This window comes from Tinamus guttatus, unplaced genomic scaffold, assembly GCF_059628265.1.
Source record: "Tinamus guttatus ecotype Peru unplaced genomic scaffold, ASM5962826v1 Tinamus_guttatus_pri_ptg000027l, whole genome shotgun sequence".
Classification (NCBI taxonomy): domain Eukaryota; kingdom Metazoa; phylum Chordata; class Aves; order Tinamiformes; family Tinamidae; genus Tinamus; species Tinamus guttatus.
The window spans coordinates 3,283,849-3,303,322 of NW_028288561.1; the positions used below are offsets into that span (position 1 = coordinate 3,283,849).

The window sequence follows — 19,474 nt, forward strand, 5'->3', positions numbered from 1 at the left end:
CTTTATCCTCCCTCCTCGCTCCTGTCTGGGACAGGACGAGCTGGGGCGTTTCTCCGTCATCTCCTTGCCGGCAGGTTTCCGAGCAGAGGGCATCTCTGAATGGTGCCTCGGCCTCCAAGGAGGCCGGGCAGAGGCTGCCTCCCTGCCAAGCAGCATTCCTGCATGCCGAGCCATGCCGTGCCATGCTGAACCATGCTGTGCCAAGCCATGCTGTGCTGTGCCAAACCATGCCGTGCTGAGCCATGCCGTGCTGTGCCAAGCCGTGCTGCATGGGTGCCCGCACCTGCAGGAAGCGGCCCATGGGGCTCGTCCGGCCGCTCCGCGGGCAGCACGGCGGCTGCTTCCTCATTCCTGGCAGCGTCACCCTCTCCCGGCTCTGTCTCCACCACCTGGTGTTTCCACCAAGCCTGGCAAGGGTCCAGCTCCCTCCTCGCCCGTCCCAGACACCCTGGCAGAACCTGTGCGGCTCCATGTGGCTCCGGGAGGGCCAGGTTGGCTCCAGGAAGGAAACCAGCCAGGCCTAGGCTGGCGATTTCATCACTGAGCCCAGGCGGGCTCCTACCAGCCCTCGGCTGCTCCTTGGGGCTCACGCAGCTTCACCAGGTGGGACATGGTGAGGAGCTACGGCATGGCCAGAGGAAAGCAGGTGGTGCAGAGCCGGGGCTCCCTGCACACACACCACGTCCTGCAAGAGCTGCTCCAGCCTGTCCCCACGCGGCCACCTCTTCCTGCTCACGTGCGCGCCGCACTTTCCCTCCCAGCCCGCCATTCTGCTGATTCCCCAGCCCGTGGCTTCGTTCCAAGCCGAGCCCCCAGCATGAGCCAGGATTTTAAAAGCCCTCTTCCTATTTCGTGTTATTTATGCTGTTGGCAGGGGGAGAGGAGGGAGGCAGAAAGCCCTGGCCGTGCCATGAAGTGCAGCGCGGTGCGCAGAACCAGCCAGCGCTGTGGCTGGCATTTCCAACCGTGTGCTTGGGGCTAGTAGGGGGGCTTCTTTAATCCAACAAGCAAGGGCCATGGTAAGAGTCCCCAGCGGGGAGCAAAAGGTGCGGGAGGTTGGCTGGGACTGAGCCGAATCCTGGAGATGGGAGCCCAGGGCAGCAGGGCACCGTGCCCCGAGGCCGCGCGGGGCTTTGCTGATGCCGTGCGGTGCCAGTCCCAATTGCGGCAGCCTGGCCCCAGGCCCGGCAGCCGGGTTTCTGGGTGGCTCCTGCAGCAAAGTCACTGCTAATTAAATGTGTTCGAAAGGTTAGATCATTGGCTGTGATGATGGCTCACCTTTGACCATGCCTGTGCCAAACACATCAAGGACCAACCAGGAGAGCTTCTTCGGTTTCCTAGCACAAGGCATTCTTTTAGGTGCGGGATAAAAGCAATTTTGCAGATACTGCATCTCGCCACCACTTGGCCAGAGCAGTTCTGCTGGAACACTGCGGGCTTCCAGAAATTAATTGGAGTCAAAAATTAATTTATTTAAATGAAAGTTGCGGTGAAGCGGCAATCCTGGAAAACAAGAATGAGTACAAGTTTCCTGCAAAGGAATTAACTCCAACCATGCAGCCTCCACAGGGAAATCCCTGCTCACCTCCTGGTTGCTGTAGGTTGTCCTCCTCACCATCCTGCCGGGCCTTGTTTACATCAGCAAAATCAAAGCCTTACCTTTTAAAGAGAGATTCCCACTTTTCTGCCTATCCCTGCTCACTTGGATGTTATCTTCATTTTTATCTCCTCCCTCTTCCATGCACCTGTTTATCTAACCTGAATCTATTTCTCTCACATTTCTCTCACACGTGGGAAATGTTTTCTTTAGCTGCCTTTGCTGTGTTCAGACTCAAAGGGAGGGTAATTCTTTGTAGGATTACTGTGATACGTAGATTTACTTGGCGAATCCTCCACTGCAGCGCCTGGCCCCTAACTGCCCTGGTAGCCAGCAAGCTGCCAGGTTGCTCTGAAGTTGCAGGTCCGCATTAGGCAACTCCTTCTTGGCTGCCACAGGCCAACAAGTCGGACATGTCCTGTCGGAGCGCAGGTCCCATCTCCACCCAGCCCATCGCTCTCCTTGCCCAGCCCCAGAGCAGATGGGAAAGTGCAGCCCCCTCCTTGCACCCTGGGGCTCTTCTCTCCTGCTTTTTCATTTTGAAACCTCTCCACGTCTCCTTTCAACCCATACGCGCAACAGAGGAGCTGCCCACAGCGTAAACCTATTTAATTGCTCTTCTGTAACCGACCGGGCTGCTGAGTGCTGCTGGTGCTGATCACCAGGTTGGCTGTGGTGACTTCCACCCTTCTGCATGTGTTATCTCCACTCGGGCCGCAGACGTTTGGAGGCGTGGATTATCCAAGGGTTATCCCATGGATTATCCTGGGCGTTAACGCCGGGGCTGTCCCTCGGCGCTCCCTGAGCAATGTTACACTTGTTCCCCCCATGCTCTCCTGCTGTGGGCTGTCCCATGCCACCGCTGGGCCTCCCAGGCCTCCCAGGCCACCACAGCCATTGCTGGGTGTCCCAGGGCTACTGCGAGGCTCCCAGAGTCATTGCTGCCTGTCCCTGGGTCACTGCCAGGAGACCAAGGGCCATTGCTGGATATCCCAAGGCCATTGCTGGGTGCCCCAGAGCCATCACTGGTGTTCCAGCATCATCTCCAGGGCCACCTCTAGGTGTCCAGGCCGCCTCTGAGCGCCCCAGAGCCATCACTGGTGTCCCAGGACCACCTCCAGGGCCGCCTCCAGGTGCCCAGGGCCAGAGCCTTGCACAGGACGGGATTGGGGCACACGGATCTGGTGAGGATGGGGGCACTTTTTGCGACTTCCCAGAGGCTGGGGGACCCTTTGCAAGGATCCCAGACGGAGTGGGGGACACCCTTTGCGCGGTTTCCCGGTGGGGGGACCCTTCGCATGGATCCTAGACCGCGGCAGGGGGGGGACCCTTTGCGCCATTTCCCGGCGGGGGGGACCCTTTGCGCCGTGCCCAGACGGGGAGTGGAGGTCCCTTTGCACCGTTTCTCGGTGGGGGGACCCTTCGGGCCATTTCCTGGTGGGGGGGACCCTTTGCGCCGTTTCCCGGCGGGGGGACCCTTTGGGCCATTTCCCAGTGGGGAGATCCTTTGCGCCGTTTCCAGACAGGGAGCCGAGGTCCCTTTGAGCTGTTTCCCGGCGGGGGGACCCCCTTTGCACCGTTTCCCGGGGGGGGATCCCATTTGCGCCGTTCCCAGACGGGGGGACCCTTTGGGCCATATCCCGGTGGGGGGGACCCTCTGCACCGTTTCCCGCGGGGGGACCCCCTTTGCGCCGTTTCCCGGCGGGGAGCGGAGGTCCCTTTGCACCGTTTCCCGGCGGGCGGACCCCATTTGCGCCGTTTCCCGGCGGGGGGACCCTCCTCGCGGCTCCCCGCCGCGCCGGGGCCCTCCGCGCGGCTCCCCGCGGCCTCCCCGCGCCGCCGCCGGTGCCCGCCGGTCCCGCCCCCGCCCGCCCCGCGCCGCCCCGCCCCGCGCGGCTCATTCATGCGGCGGCGCTGGGCGCGGGCGGCGGCTCAGAGCGGCCCCGGCGCGGCGCGTCCCGCCGGGCCTCGGCGCATGTGAGCGGCGGCCGCGGCGGCGCCGGTGCCGGGCGGCGGATCCGCCATGCGCTGGCCCCGCGGCCCCCGCGGCGCCTGGCGGCTGCTGCCCCGGCGCTCGCTGCTCGCCGCGCTCTTCCTCTTCTCGCTCTCCTCCTCCTTCCTCTACTTCGTCTATGTGGCGCCGGGCATCGGTAAGCGGCGGCGGCGGGGGGAAGCGGGGAGCGCTCGGCAACGCGGCCCGGGCCGGGGGGGGACCGCGGGGCCCCGCTGCAGCATCCCGGGGGGGGCAGCGGGCCCCGCTCCGCCCCGCGGCCCGGCCCGGCCCTGCGCGCTGCCCGCCGGGCCCGGGGGGGCCGCGCTCTGCCCCCCCATTTCCCCAAGATGCGCCCGCCCTCCCTTATTTATTTTTATTACTTTTAATATTCACGTTTGCCTTGCGCTACCTGCGCGGGTGGGCGGCGCGGGAGGTGCCCAGCCCGGCGGCGGGAGCTGCTGCTGCTGCCGCAGAGTTTGTTTGGGAAAAGTGGCGGATTGTCCAAGTGGCTGTGGTCTGCAGCCTCCCCGGAGGAAAGCCCGCTCTCTTTTGTCAAGTGCAAGGAGGAGAAGTGGCTGTTTTTAGAGTGGCGAGTGTTGCCTTCTTTTTTATTATTGTTATTTTTTTCAGCGTTCTGTGCCTCTGAGGTGCTGGGTGTAGCTGTGTCCCCAAGGGACTGGTGGTAGGACCCGCGTGGTTGCCTGTCCCTCTGGCTAATGAGAGTTTCTCCTTGAAATGTCATTGGTGTTTGCTCATCATACATAGCGAGGAGATCCCACTGAGGCCCATGCATGCTCCTCAAGGTGACTTCTGTGGGTTTTATGGATACGTTATGTCCTGTGGCTGCCCCTGAGCCTTTCATGGGGTTAAACTGGGCAAAGACACGTGCTCTGGGCAGAACCAGCGGCAGGGCTGTCCCTTGACTCACCCCCGGGCCCTGTGTCCTGGCCTTGGTGGCCACTGAGCTCCCTGTGAGGCTCTGCATCCGTTCGAGGACAATTTCCTACCAGCGCTAATGGGCAGTGTGACCGCCGCGAGGCCCCTCTGTGAGAGCAGCGTGACTCTTCCCGTGAGCTGCCGGCGAGGCCGCGCCGCGATGGCGCTCGGGGTTGTTTGATCAGATGCATCCTGTAGCCCTTTGTATGGCAGGACAGAGGATGTCTTCCGCAAAAACTGCGGTGTGGAGGCCATGGCTTTGGAAACACGTGGCTGGTTCCCCTGCTCAGGAAGCGCAGCCGCTGACCCCCGTGTTGTGAGAGGCCATGTGAACAGTTGTGCACTGCTCTACGGCAGGTCTTTGTGGAGTTCATCTGTTTGGACTGGGACAAGGAATTTCCTTGCTGCTTATCAGCCCCGTGGCAGGGCGCGAGGGGAGCTCGTAGCTGCTGAGGGCCTTTCTGTAGGCGTCTCCTGGGCCTCCAGGGCAGCAGCAGTGGAGTTCCAGAAAGGGAACCTTTCTGGCGAGGATGCTCTTGTTCCTTTGCTGCCCACTAATTCACTTTGTGCTGCTCCAGAAGGCTTCTGTCATGGGTCTTAGAGCAATCAAAGATACAGCAAGCTATAAAGTTTTGGGATTTCTGTGTGTGTGTTTAACACATATGTATAAATACATAAGCTTTCTGCAGGGATGTTTCCTTCTTTGTGGATCACATGAAGCGTGTTCCCTTCCAACCCATGCTCTGGCCACCCTGCCAGGTGGCAGGAGGAGGGAGCAAAGCAAAGGTGCTCTCTGCTCCTATCGGCTTGTGAATGTGGGGGATGTTCTGAATCATCGTCCCATCAGGTGACAAGAGATCTGGTTCGCTTCCCCTCCACCCCCTTCTCTTCAGCCAAAAATGTTCCGTCACAAAAACCCAACCCCGCGTTCCCAGAGAGGCGAAGCTCATCCTCTCGACTCGTGGAGGGAGGTTTTTTCCTTAGGCTGACGTGATAAGGAGAAACTTGGAAGCGACTTGGATTTTACTGATAGGAAGTGAACTGTGCTCTTGATGTTAATAAAGCTACCGCATGGGGTGTGAAGCAGAAATGTTGTAAACTGCGTGTTCTGCAGCCCTGGCAGTGTTTGAACTGGCTGACACCTTCCCCTTGCGGTAGAGGAGGGCTGGTCTGTTTTTCCTTCGTACTCTGGAGAGCTTGGAGAAGCCTCTGTCGTAATGCAGGGAAGAGGCTGAGAAAGGGCGAGTTAAGCTATGGGAAGAGGAATGCTTAATCAAATTCCTTCACCATCCTTGAAGCAAAAAATCCATGTAAGCAGGATCTGAAGTTGAGGGAGCTCGCTGCAAGTTTGAAACAGCCAAATATATGGCCTTAAACGGCTTTAATTTGCTTGTTTAATGTGTAATGTTAATGAATATCTGCTCCAAAAGCGAACCTCAGCTTTTCTGGGGGGAACAGACCATGCAGAGTTGCATCCCTTCTGCGCTGCCTTGGTCTGAAGTGAGCCCGCCCTAACGCAGGCGGTGCCACCGCGTCCTTGGTGGGGACTCTGCCTTCCCCCGTGGTGGGCGCCGGGAGGCAGCGCGGGTCGTCGTGCTGGAGCTGGGTGAACCCCCTCGTGTTGGATCTGCTCTGAGGACCTTTAACTGTGTGCGATGCAAGCCCTGGGCTGAGGCTGGAGAGAGATCTGTGGTGTAACTGAGGCTGGTCGGGGTTAAGCCGCAGGGCCCCAAACTTGGGAGAAAACATGATGCTCGCGCTTCTGGGTGCTGCCTCTGCTGCCCCAGCTTCTTAGCATTGAGCTTTCACCTCGACAGCTGCCTTGGCAGCTAGAAAGGATAGAGGGGGAAGGAAAAAAATCTAGAAAAGCTGATGCCCTTCGGGGAAGGGGAGCAGAGAGCCCTCTGAGCCTGGAGGCCACTCAGGACAGCACAGGCCTCCTGGGTGCTCCCCACGCTGCCGGGTCTGGTACCCGCAGGGTGTTCGAGGCCGCCGTTTGCCTCGTCCCTGCCTGGCCTCGCTCCTCACCTAGGCCTCCAAACAAGATTTCTGCGTATGAAACCAGTAAGTCGTCTCACGGTCTGGAGCGTGAGCAGCGCAATCCAATGTAAACAGCCTGCATCTCCTCTGCGGCGCGCAAATAAAACGTTTGTGCGCGCCGTCCCCCGAGCTGCCTCCTTATTTACTTTCTCGGCCCGAGCTCCCGGCTCCACCTGGAGTGAGCGGCCCCGGCGCTGGCCGCGGCGCTGCGGGCGGCCGCTGTCCCGGCCCCGTGCCGCGCTGCCATTGTGCATTATGTGCAGCAGCTGCTCCCGAGCGCGGCCCTCGTTAAAGCCGCAGCGGCTCCGGCCCAAGGAGCTGCTCCCTCCTACCCAGTGCTGCCCGTTCGTGTGCGGCTTGGGCAGCTCCTCAGGATGGCGAGGAAGCAGCAGAGCTGCTGGGGGTGGTGAGGTGCATTTCTCTAATCTGCTGCCTTCCCCTCACCTTGCTCCAAGGCCTTGTTGTGAACTGCAGCGGTGCTTGAAAGGGCTGCAGAGCAGACTCGGTTTTAATTGCAAACAATTGTGCTGGCTGAACCTTTGGAATAAGTCGCAGGAGTTGGCACGTGGCTCGGCCGGCCCATGCGCTCCGTTCTGCTCCGGAGCCCGGCGTGCCGCCGTGCGTGCGCTCGCCCAACCTCAGGGAAGCCTTTCCTATCTCTGTTTCAACCGAGGCTTTCATTTTCAGTCACCACAGTACCTCGTGCTTCCAGTTTCTCAGATAGGTCTGTGCCTGGATAAGCTCAAAATAATAATAATGAGGTAAACGTGCTAAATAACGTGCTGTTCACAGGCGTGGAGCGAGGGGGACGCACGTGCAAACAGGCCCTGACCCCAAGCGTGGCGCTGAGTCACTCCTGTTTGCTCCCGCTCTGCGTTTCTTGCGTTATCCTTCCGAGGGCCACCGATCTGCCATGGAGCTATGGGAGGAATCCTGGGCTGCCTCGTGTTTCCATGGCAGGGTGGTTAACAGAGCTTTCCTGAAAATGTCCTTTCTCGCCAGCAATTGTGCTCTTTCAGCAGGGACTGGGGAATGGAAGGAAATTCGGCTTTGCGGCTCCAAGCAGCAGGGCTCTCGCAAGCCGCTTGCGCTGCAGGGTGGTGTCTCATCGTGGGGACTTTCACTTGGGCAGCAGGAATTTTTCAGGCCTTGTACTAGAGCCTCTTGGAGGGTTGTTGCTACATAATCTGGGAGGAGGGAGGTCAGAGGCCTTCACTGGGCTTTGGGCAGGAGCTTCCCGTTTTCCCCGAGGGATCTGTCCAGATTGCCGCTCTTGCAGGAGTCTGGGTTGTTTTGCCTGTAAACTTGGGCTTGTCCTGGAGCTTGAATCTGACAGGAAAATAATGCAGAGAATTTAGCTGATTGCCTGAAATATTGCTATTGCCCTCTTTGGGAGAGAGCTTTAATTCCCTCTGGTTTTGTCCTCTCAAAACTTAACATGAATTGCTCCAGACCTGTCAAAGGGGGTGTGAATTACCCCTGTTAGGCCTGAATCAAAGTCATAACAAAAGAACTTGATTTTGACAGGTGAAAACTCTTTGAAACACTGTTCATTCGATACCGCATTTTAGCAGTCGGCAATAAAATACTGTGGTGATGAACGGCCACTGCATTTTTGGTACATCTTGTTTGGCACTTTTATCCCTCATAAGAATATTACAGTGCCAAATGTGGTTGATCAGTTTGGTTATTTAATGCATCATCCTGGCAAATCTTTGGTACAGAGTAGTCCAGTTTTGAAAATACTAAAATATATGTTTTTTTCCCCTGTTTTGGCCCACGCTTTGGCTGCAGGGGTGCAGCGCGTTGCCCCGATGGGTACCTGGCTCCGGAGCTGCCCCGAGCCGGGTGCTGCTGCCCGGCTCCGCAGGCCGAGCGTGCCCATGTGCCCGGGATGCTGCCGCTTTGTGTGCGAGGAACGAGGGGCAGCCCCTGCTTTGCAGCTGGCGGGAGCCTTGCTGGGGTTTCGTTCTCCTCGCAAGGATGGAAAGTGACGGGGTGGTGCAGATCAGAAACGAAACCAGACTTGCACTGCAGCAGTTTCACCTTTAACTGCTTCGATCATCCTCCTACAATGTAGAGAAGTGTGGTGTTTTTCTATGAAAATACTGGCTGCGCTGACCTCTTTTACCCTCTTTGCTCTGCTGAGCAGAGCTTTGGAAACCAAAGAAGGAACAACCCATTTTCTCAGTATGTTTCACTAAGGTTTTGCAGTTCTCAAATACTGCATTGAGTAACCGGTGGCAGAAGAGATATCCATGAGTACTTCTTAAAACTGGAACTGGAGTTCGTGGCTCTGCTGAGTTATATGTGGAGGGCAAGTCTCAGCAGCTGGTAGAAACAGTCCCTTCTTCTGGACTGATTAGTTCTAGGACATGAAGTTTCTCATACATGTGTGCAACGAGGAGATTCTCTGCAGCCATTTGCACAGTTTTTACCATGCTGCTGGGCCAGGACCCTGGAGATGCGACGCATCCCTTGGAGGCTTCGTTTTGGTCAGGGCTCAAAATCTGCTTCCTCTGAGAGGGGAAAAATCCACTGAATTATGTTTTTCTTGGCCTGTTAAATGCCTTTGCCAGTGGTCCGTGCTGTCTGTCAGGTGCTTCTGGTTTGGGTCATTCTGCTGGTGGTTTTCTTGGTGTTGCAACTGCAGGTAGTGTGTGAATGGTTCACTTCTTGTCGGCCTTATCTCGCAAAGGCAGAACTTGTGAAAGCTGATGAACAAGCCACAAAGGCTTCCACGTAATGGTTCGTGCTTGCAAACCAAGTGCATCAAAACTTTAACGACCTGCGATGGACCAGACCCTATAGAGCAAAAACACTAGTGTGTCAGGCCGGATTTCCAGGGAAAAGGGTAGGCAAATTTTTGCATTTGGGAAAGCTAATAAATAACACGTATGAGTTTTGTGGCTGCAGAAGAGCTGCTGGACCCTTTCCGTGGCCTCGGGGCAGCCAGCAGCCGCGGAGGTGGCGGCTGGTGGGAAGGACACGATTTCAAGGGGCTCTCGGCCGCTTCTGGTGGCGGGTGGCCCTGCTAGGGATAAAGGCCCAGGGGCCGCTGCTTTGTTCCCTCAGAGGCGTCTGCCTCTTTTCCAGGTGGACTCATTAATTGCATTAACTCGGGCAGCAGCTGCTCCGTGAGGGTGCGATGGGCGCCCTGGAGATGGTTGTGGAGGACAGGGATGATCCGGGGCCGCGATCCGCTTCCCCCGGGCCTGGCGGCGGCACCGCGGATCCGGCTTGGCGCAGGGTTTGGCAGCAGCCCCCGGCGAGAGCTGCTGGAAGAGAAATGCGTGCGCCGCTCTGGAGCAGGAAAGTCTTCCCAAACGGCTCTATTTTTAAAGCATTGTTGTGACTTGCAGCAGAACATGTAGTCGCTTTGACACCATCTTGCTGGGTTAATTTGGGAGCTGGGATTATTTTCATACTAGCTTTTCCTGGCCTTGTTTGCATTTGGTCTCTTCGTCTGACCGCGTCTTTGGCTGCATTTTGAGCGTCATTACAGTGGCAATGCGTGATTTAACGTTCTCTTAGTGTGTTTTAGATACTGTTGATATTGGTCCTGCTTTGAGATGGGCTAGAAAGCCTGTTATAGACTGAACTGCTGAAGTGCAGAAGTGACTTTATCTGAAGTGACTTGATCAAGGAGATGCGATACAGTGAGGAAGAAAACTCAGCAGGCTGAGGTGCCTCATGGTGCCCTGTGTGTGGGTTGAGGGGGTGGCATTAAATTGCAGTTCTTAAATCTAGCACTTCTAGTAAGGCTAAGGCTCTCGCTGTTGTTTTAGAGCTGCTATTTTGATAGGAAAGGTAGGCCCAAAAGGCGGCGGGGCGATGTAAGCACCCAGCAGCCACCGTCTCTTGCAGCGTCCTCGGGGCTGTGCTCGGGGTCGAGGCCTTCCTGGCTTCGTCTCGGCTTGGTGGCTGAACGAGCCATGGGAGACGGTTTAGAGGGTTGCAGCAGCTGTGGGCAGCTCATGCACGGCCAGAGTTTCCACGCACCTGACTTGGCACCGGGCCGTTCCAGGGCACGTAAGCGCCGCTCCGTCGTGCGAGCGTCTGGCTTTGAAGTGCTGCACGGTCCCGAGCCGGCCCTGCGTGCACGGAGGGCTCGTTTTGGGAGTGCTGTGCACCCTCACGTCACCCTCTCCTCCTGCCCTGGCGTCCGGATGCCGAGGAGCACGGAAAATCCGTGTGGAGAGAATGTCACTGCACACTTAAAAGGAGGGAAAACAAACAGACTCTGGAAAAACCGCTCTGCACAGCTCCCATCCCAGGCTCTGGTGCATGCAATGTGCTCCAAGCAGCGCTGCTTGCATATCTAGGGAGTCTTACAGCAAAATAATCGATCAGTTTTACTGGAATGCTAGCGCCATCCAAATGATCTCTTTGAACGTGGGCATTGCCTGAGCTGTTCTGCTTTGGACCAAACTCCAGTGAGATTTGAACATGCTGATGCACTGCCAGAATGCTCCTGGTAGGGATGGATGGTTCCTGTGCAAACAAGACCGCCGGGCGTGCGCTCTCCGCTGTGATGTTGGGGACAGGAGAGCACATAAACTTAATTTATAGCGTCTCCCTTCCGTGGTACCTTTCGCCAGCAGGTGCTGAGAGGACCTGGCTCAGGATGCTAAGTGATGAGGACAGATAATGTTTATAAGGTGCCTCTGGCCTCTTCAAACTCTACAAAGCGTATAGAATAAAATGGAAAAACAAACATTGCGTTGGGCTACGCAGTCAAGTGCTGCCTGGCTCCTGCTTGCCCACCTCCTGTGGAGGGGGACGGCCTGTTCTGCCTGTTCCTTCACTGGCGTTGGCAGATACCAACACGAGCACCCCAGGGATCTGTTGTGCAACTCGTTCGTTCAATAAAATAGCAGTTAGCGAGGGTTCACGGCCATTAATTCTGGTAAGCTGGGGAAAGCAGGAAGCCACAGCAGGCTGATGGCTGAGCAGAGCCACCGACCCCGCCGGTCTCCTGGTGCGGGTGACGTGGTGCCGCGCGCGCTGCTGCCTTCCCGCGGTGCCGCGAGGCCACGCGGTCCCCACGCGTGGGGCGCCCGGCCCGCGTGGGTCCTTCTGCAGGCTCTGCTCCTGCTGGCGCCTGCGGGACGGCAGCGAGTGAGCAAAACAGCAAGAGGCATCAGGAGTCAATAACAGAGGTGGAGGCTGCAGTTCAACTGGCTAAAACGGAGCGGGAAAACCCCCGAGTGAAGCAGTGTAGTTGTGAAAACACCCCAGGGGCCATGCCCAGGTGTTGGTGCTCCGTTCAGGACTGCGGCACGGGGCTTCAGCTCGGAAGGGCCGCGCTTCCCGCAGCAGCCGCGCGGTTCCCGTTAGCCGGGCGGCTGCGAAGGGGAAGCCGCGGGCGCCCGCCCGCCCTCCCTGCTGCGGCCGACGCGTCCGGCCGCCCGGCATGGAGCGCTCGCACACACGCGGCTCTGTCTCTTGGGCTGCAGTCAGGTTTTTTTTTCCCCTCAGTGTTTTTCCAACTCATGTCTTGCTGCCAGAGTCGGTATTAATAATGCATGACTTTTTTTTTCTTCTTTCTCACCCCCCTCCGCCTCTTTTAAATGGTGCTTCCTTCCCGGCGTCCCTTTCTGCTGCTGAGTCAGAGAAGATTGTTATAGCAGCAACCTCTGAAGCAGTGAAATGCCCCTGCAATGCTCAACTGCTGTCATTTGTCAAACGCGGTGGCTCTGCGGGCAGCCCTTTCCCTTTCCCGACGCTGGTGGGGGATACAAATGCCAAAGGAATGATTTCTGCCGCACCAGCTGGTGCCTGGCGAGCTCTGCGCGCTCAGCAGCACGTTTCCTCCGTGCAGCACTTCATTAAAGGAGATTTCTCTCCTATCTGCTGCTTTTTTTTTTTGCTTTGTTTTATGAAGTCCTGTGAAGATTTTCTTATCTGCCTGAGAATGTGCTTTGGGATTGTGCCCGAGCGCATGGCTCTTTATTGCATGTGTGTGCGCGTGTGTCCTCCAGATTCCTAAATTGCTTTCCCCCTTCCCTGTGCAATCCCTCCGAGGGCTGTGCCTGGGTTTTTTTAGGGTAATTGAGACCACAGGATCCTCCCAGCGTGTTAGCACAGTCAAACCGACTTGCAGTCGCCCCACTCGGCAGGGAGCCTCAGTGCCGTGGGGCTGCAGGGCTCCTTCCACGGGCCCCATCCTCGTGCACCGTATCCACTGCATGGGAAACGCTCGGAGAGGCGGGCGGGAAGAGCGCTGCGGCGTTCGCATTCCAATTGCTCCATTAAAATCTCCCCGGGCGCGCGGGGCCGCGCGGTGCCGGCTCTGGGGCCATTGCTGACCCGCGGAGCTGCTGGCCGCGGCTCTCGGCGGGAGCGCTGGCAGAAACCTGCCAGGGGAAAACAAAGTTTAGGCTTCCTTCTGCTTCTGGGCTTAAAAATAGATTCCTGCTTTCCCCTGCCAGATACATATTTGTCTTCAGAATGGTCCGAAAGGCTTTCAGTAGGCTTAAAACCTCATTTTTTTGGGGCTGAGCAGGCAGCAGTGGGGCGGGAGGAGCACGAGGAGCCATTTGCGACGGCACCAGCGTGGGCCGGTGCTGCAGACGGCATCGGGCGCCCTCAGAGCGCGGCTCCTGCTCGCAGGGCTGCCCTTCGAGGTGGGAAACCAGGCCTTTCTGTCGAGGCCTTAAACAGCCTCGACTGCTTTTCCCCCCTGTGCTACTGATTCATCCTTTCCAGGGAAGGAGAAGCGTGACCGGCAGAGCACAGAATTCCCGCAAGGAGGCTGGTGCCCTCCTGCCTCCCGCGGCGCCGGTGCCCTCTCTCGTGGCAGAGCCCTTGGGGGTTCCTGGCGCTTTGCTGGCTCTCGGTACACGCCATGCCATGCACTGAGGCCGTGTCTGCTGGCAGCGCTGCTGCAAGTGCCTGCTCTTCTTGCTGGCAGCTCTTTGCTGCTGCAGGGGAAGCTGTGCACGAACCCCTGTGCTTTGAGTCAATACAATCTTGCCGGAGCTCCGAGTCCTTCTGCGGTGGCCGCCGGCTCCTCTGCACGGAGCTCCCTGCTGCTCCGGCCCTTTCGGTCCCCAATGGTGCCAGGGCACCTCTGTGCTGGAGCCTGCCCTGGTGCTTTCCCGACAGGGAAATAAAACACCACCTGCAACTGGTGAGACGAGCGACTTGCTTCTCAGCTAACAAGATTTACGTGGATTATACTATGTATTTAATCAAGGGCTAAGCTCATTGCCGTCTTTGAAATGGATCAAAGCCCTTGAAAATGCCAGCGCAGAGCCTCGCTGAGGAGCAGGAATGTTGTTCAGCGGTTCCCGTGTGCCGGGGGCTGCCCCTTTCGGGAAGGGCAGGAGTTCAGCAGGTGCGTTTGGGGCAGCAGTGTTATCCGGGTGCAAAACCAGGCAGGAAAAGTTGGAAGCAGCGAGGGGGAAGTGGGAGCTTGTAAATGGTGTTAGTCATCTGACATCCTGCAGGATTTCAGGAAAACATCTTCCTTTCCTCGCTTTGCCAACAGCAATCTGAAACCGTGTTTCCAGGCACGTAAGACCCTATGTGAGCAGATAAGGGAGACTGGCTGCCTCTCGCCGCTCGTTTGCCTTCCATGAAGCAGCCCTTGTCTGAGCTGCCTCTGCGCCTGCTGCAGCTCAGATGCTCCGGTGCGCCCGGAGGAGACTCCCTGCTGCCCTGGGGGCCTTGGTGCTTGCAGAGGGTCTGTGCCTGTCTCTGCCTGGGAAAGGCAAAAGCTGTGCTGGTAGCAGGAGGGTTGTAAAATAATGAGGTTTTCCTGGCTACTCCTCCTGCCTAGGGGCCTTCACTGGGCAGACCCTGTGCTGGAGGCTGCTGCGCGGGAGCCGTTGGGCAAGTTGTGTCACATCTTGCAGAAAGAGGTAGTTTTTCAGGGTAACTGCCTCGCTGGCTGTGCCGCTGGCCCGCGGTGGCCGCAGCCTTGGCTGGGAACAGCCGCTGCTTGTTCTGCGTGGGGACAGCGCGTGGCTCGGAGACACGGGACGGGGCTGCAGCGCGACACGAGCGACGCGCCTGGGGGACCAAATCTCCGGCCACGACGTGTCTTCGCGATAGTCCCGACCGGCAGCGCCGCTGTGAAGCCCGTTGTGCTGCGTCTGACGTGCCGTGCAGGAAGGAAGCTGTGAGCCGACAGCGCGGGCTGGTTTCAAAAAGCAAAATCTTTGTTCCCCACTTGTCGCTTTGCTGTGCGCTGGGGAGCAGCGTGGGAAGAGGCAGCCCAGGTGCGTGGCTGTCGGTGTGCGAGCACCGCGCCAGCGTCTCGCGCCTGCCCCCGCGGCGGGGAAGCTGCCCCAGCCCGGCCACGTGGGCTGTATAAAACCCGCCGATTCAGGTCCCCTCTCCTTTTTTAACGTGGAAAGTTGTTGCAGTTACCGGCTTCTCTTGCTGCTGCTTGACAGAAAGGGGGCAGCTGCAGGCGCGTGGCTCCAGCCCTGCGAACGTGACTGTTGGCACCTTCTCCAATGCAGAAAATACCCACAGTGGAGACTGGCTGGTCTGGAGGAGGCTGTGTGGTAACGCAGCTCCTGGGGCTTCTGCTTTTGAGGTGAACTTTCCGCTTTTTTGAGGTGAACCGACCTGTTTAGTTCTTCCTCAGCAGGTGCACGAACTCTCGGTGGCACCTGCTGCTCTGCTGGGCGATGCTCGGGCTCGGTGCAACTCGACCCCTCCAGCTCTTGGCCCTCCTTGTCTGAGCTGTACCCTGTGCTGCAGGGTGAGCACGGGACACAGGCGGCTGCTACATTGACTGCAGTCGCTGTCCCTGGGTTTGGGAGCTCTCATGCCAACCTGGCCGAGGCGTGTGCGACCAGCAAGTGCAGAGCGTTCTCTGCTCCAATTTAATCAAAATTGCAAACAAGGCTCTGCCCTGATTCCTCTCCAACCACTTGCATGTCCCCCGTCATGTTTCTCAGCTGAAGTCAAGGAGTGGGCAAGCATCCTTGTTGGCAGGTTTGCTGGCTCCCAGATGCATCCAGCAGTGCCTGCTCGCTGCTCCTTTGGGCTGTTTGGAGTGGTCTGGTTGCAGCCAGCGGGGTGGCTGCCCGTGCCCTGCGCGGTGCCACCAAATCACAGTACCCTGCTGCAGGGCTGAACGTCGCTGCTTTGCTGCAGGGTGCTCTGCTTTAGTGCTGCCTCCACCTACTGTAGAGGAAAGAAAGAGGTGGGTGGAAAAAAAAGCCAGTCAACACTGTAATTGTTGTGTTTACTGTTATACTATAGAAAGCTGAAAGCAAAGCACAGCTAAAATGCCTAAAGCTGGCGTGCTGACACCAAACCTTTTTTTATATTCTGCTTCTTTCCCCTCCCCCTGCTGTGATCCCTTGCCCTGCACTTGCTTTGGAAGTGGTGGCCATGGTGGCCTCAGCACTTGTCACTGGGGCCGTGCCCAGGGCACAGCAGGTTCTCTGCCATGCTTGGGGCTCCTCGTGGGCATTTTCATTGCACCAAAAAAACACCAGCGAGAAGAGCTCCTGGCTTCTGGCAGAGTGTGGGCGCTGCAGAAAGGCTGGAAGCTGCTCGTGGGGGAGGACCTTCCTCCAGGCCCTGCAGCACCAGCTCCTCGAGGGGCTGTGCTGGCAGCAGAGCAACCTCAGCTGCGTTTCCTTGCTCACCCACCTTGGTAAATGGGGCAGTGACTCCCTGCCTGGTGATAGAGCAGATCAAAGAAGACAAATTGCAGGATGAGAAGTGTGGTGCTAATAGGTCTGTGTGTACAGAGCCCTGGCAAGGGCTTGTCTGCATGAAGGAAAGGGGTGAGAGGGGCGTGGCTGTATTTAGCTAGAATACCTTGCAGAAGCAACCACAACCTGGATAGGTCAGATTACGCCATTTATCCACTCAAGTTATCTAAATATCTGATTATCTGGTGGAAGGTGGAACACGGGATAGCAAGGGCTGAGGAGCTGAGGAGGAGGCCGGCCGGTGCAGGGGGAGCTGGGCAGGCACTTGGAAACAGTGTCTCTGGGTGGGAGCTCCAGCTGCTGCCTCTGGAAGCCCCCTTGGGGTGCTGTGATCGCCCTGTGCAGCGTGGAGATGCGTTTGGAGCTGTGCAGCCTCCCAGTGCCTCTTCCTGGGGTGTGAAGGACACGCGTCATTGCAGGATCCCAGGGCCGGGACACGGACGTGCTCCCAGCTCGGCTCCAGAGCGGCCGCCGTGTCTCGCCATGGGGACAGCAGACCTGGGGCTGCTCTCCAGGGCTTGGAGCCTCCGTGTCGCATGTGACTTTGCTTCTAGCTGTTGTGTGTCTCGCCCGCCAGTTCCACCCCTGGGACGTGGAGGGCAGCAGCGTCTTGGCCTGCCTGGTGCTGCTGGTGGCCCCTCTTGGTCCCAGTGCATTCCCCGCTGTGCAAATGTGACCTCCACCTGCGCCTTTGGGCTGAGCGCCGGCTCTTCCCGCTGTGTTCCCTGTCTCTGGGGTGTCCTACTCTTGTCCCTCCACACACACTGACCATCGCTGCTCCTGCCCTGTGTGGTGGCCTCTTGGGGGACGTGTGGCCACCCTGACTTCTCTGAAGCAAGTTCAGCAGTTCCAGGGTGGCGCAAATGTGGCTCTGACCTCATCTGGGGAGATGGACTTATGGATGAGGCCTGGGTTCTCCCGACCCTGTTATGATAAACGTGGGTTTAGATCCCCTGACAAACATACAAGTCCTGTAAGAGAACTTCAGCTCATCTGTTCCACCTCAAGTGCATGTGAGGATCTTGCAGCAATGTTTTATGGTGCAGCTGAAGGGAGATGGTTTTGTCTGATTCAGCAGAGCATTCCCAGAGGTCTGGAGCTTGTATTTCTTCAGGACACAGTTGTGTGAAGAAGGATCATATGGAGGAACTTTGGCTTAAGTCATCAAGTAATTAGAGCTGTAACACAGATGAGGGCTGGTTACCCTGGGCCAGTCACCTCGGCAAGGAAGGGCAGCCACTTCTGGCGTGGGCTGTAGTGTTGGATTGACTTACTGGGATTCTGCAAACCAGCGTGGGACCCGACATGACTTCCTCCTTGTCTGGAAGCCCAGCAGGACGTACAAGGTGCAACGCGCTTTCCGTGTGTGCTCCTGGGGCGTTGCAGGACAGCCGGATTAGGCGTCCTGGGACTTGCTCCACAGAGCTTGCTCACACATGTACCGTGGGCTTAAATGCCTGCATTCCACTCAATGTGTGCTCTGATGGTGGCTTTTTTTTTCTCCTATTGATTTAAAACCAGTAATATCTGAATTGCATGCAAGCTCCCCAGCCTTCACAGAGGAGGGTTTTGCAGGCAGGGGTGACATTTCCCTCGCTCCCTTAACAAATCCTGAACACCGGGTAGAGTTTAGGGCTCCAGGTGCTCTTACTCCTTGCTAAACTTGCTCTCTTGATAGCCTTGTTAATGCTTATCTAAGATTAATATATAACTGGCCATGCTTTAGACATAAATCCGCAAGTGTGGTGCTTGTGGTAAAGGGCAGTACGAATTTGGCTTCTGGTGCCAGCAAATTTTATTCCAGCCTTTATTCCGATAAGCTGCAGGGCTTTCTGCTGGGCAGCAGTGCTGTGGGTAAATGTTTGACGGCTCCGGCAGGGAAGGGCACATCCGCGGTGCCAGGATCCCATGGGAAGGGCGCTACAGCCCCGGTTCCTCCATGGGCAGTGCTGTCCATGCCGGAGCATCGAGGTGCATCCTCTTTGTTAGCTTTTTTCCTTCATCCTTAGGGAATATAGCAGCTGTACTTGCTTTGTTGATAGTGCAGTTCTTAATCATTGCAGTTGAGAGCAACTCTGAAATCATATTGCAAAGTCCAAGCTGCTGCATATCTTAATGGCACTGTGTGGTGAAAAGTGCTCTCCTTGGCAAGGAGCTCCAAGCTGCTGCCTTTTTAAATCTTGGAAAATAATCCGTGTGATTCAAGAGGTTTAATTTTAGGGGTTTTTTAGGAGTTGCAAGGAGTTACACTCCAGCAGACTGGGTCTGACTACATACATTTTCCTTCTCTATATGCTGCAACTGTTATTTTTCCCATACCTTGTAGCAATATGTAGAAAAGAAACTATAAAGGGTTGGATAGTCTGGAGATCTTGCTACAAGTAAACCCTGCATTAGATACAAGGGTAAATCATGCTTATTGCAAACTGGCCTTTATGCCTTCCAGGCTTGAAGGAGTTGCACGCTGCTCTTTCACTGACAGATACTGCCCGGAGCGTTTTAGGTCAAGCTGGACCTGAGTGATTTAGCTGAATCACGGAGCTGGGACATCCAACGCCAGCTAATTTGGGGTTTTGTGGTCGTGGACGTGTTTCTGCTGGTTGGGTGGCCATTTGAGCGTGTGGGACAGGGCGCTTGGATGGTGACGGGGTGAACGCTGTCACTGGTGCCCACGCGGAGCAGGGCTGCCTTGCACGCAGCGCGGGCGGCCCCGGCCGCGTCGGAGCCTCCCGACATCCGTCTTGACGAGAAACGGCTCCTCTGGGAGCTGCTGCGTGTGCGTCGCGGGCAGAGCAGCTGGGGGACAAACCGCCCCGTGCGCTCGGCTTTAGGAATCGGGTCGTGCTTTAGCCATAAATGGCATTATCGGCTACCACGGGCCCTGCCGAAGGAAGAGCGCAGCCCTCGGTGCTGCAACCGCAAATCCTGCGCTCGCTCTTCCGCCTGACAACTGGGAGGGTGTTTTGTTTCATGCATGTTAACTCGAGCAGTCAGGGCTGGTTTAAGAGGCAAACCACTGACCAGAAACAAAATCTTGGACCCCCATTAGGAGCAGCTCGGCTGCAGCAAGCATGAGGCTGTGCATGTGATAACCCTTTTTGCTCAGCTGGGCTGGACTTGTAAAACACGGCTGGAAAATCAGGTCTTTGTCCGTTCGCTGGAATATCCTAAACAACTGGCCTGTTCTCGCTTTCATCTGTGGAAGCCGGAGCGTTAACACTT

The 19,474-nt window shown here is 57.2% G+C and overlaps 1 protein-coding gene across 1 annotated transcript in view; it reads left to right on the top strand.

Moving 5' to 3' along the window:
* The first annotated feature begins 3,636 nt into the window (after positions 1 to 3,636).
* The window catches only part of B4GALT5 (beta-1,4-galactosyltransferase 5), a 34,442-nt gene continuing 18,604 nt past the window's right edge, over positions 3,637 to 19,474 (top strand). Inside the window, exon 1 of the mRNA XM_088528583.1 lies at positions 3,637 to 3,747. The gene's annotated coding sequence lies outside the window, so the exon portion shown is untranslated. The remainder of the gene's footprint in view (positions 3,748 to 19,474) is intronic.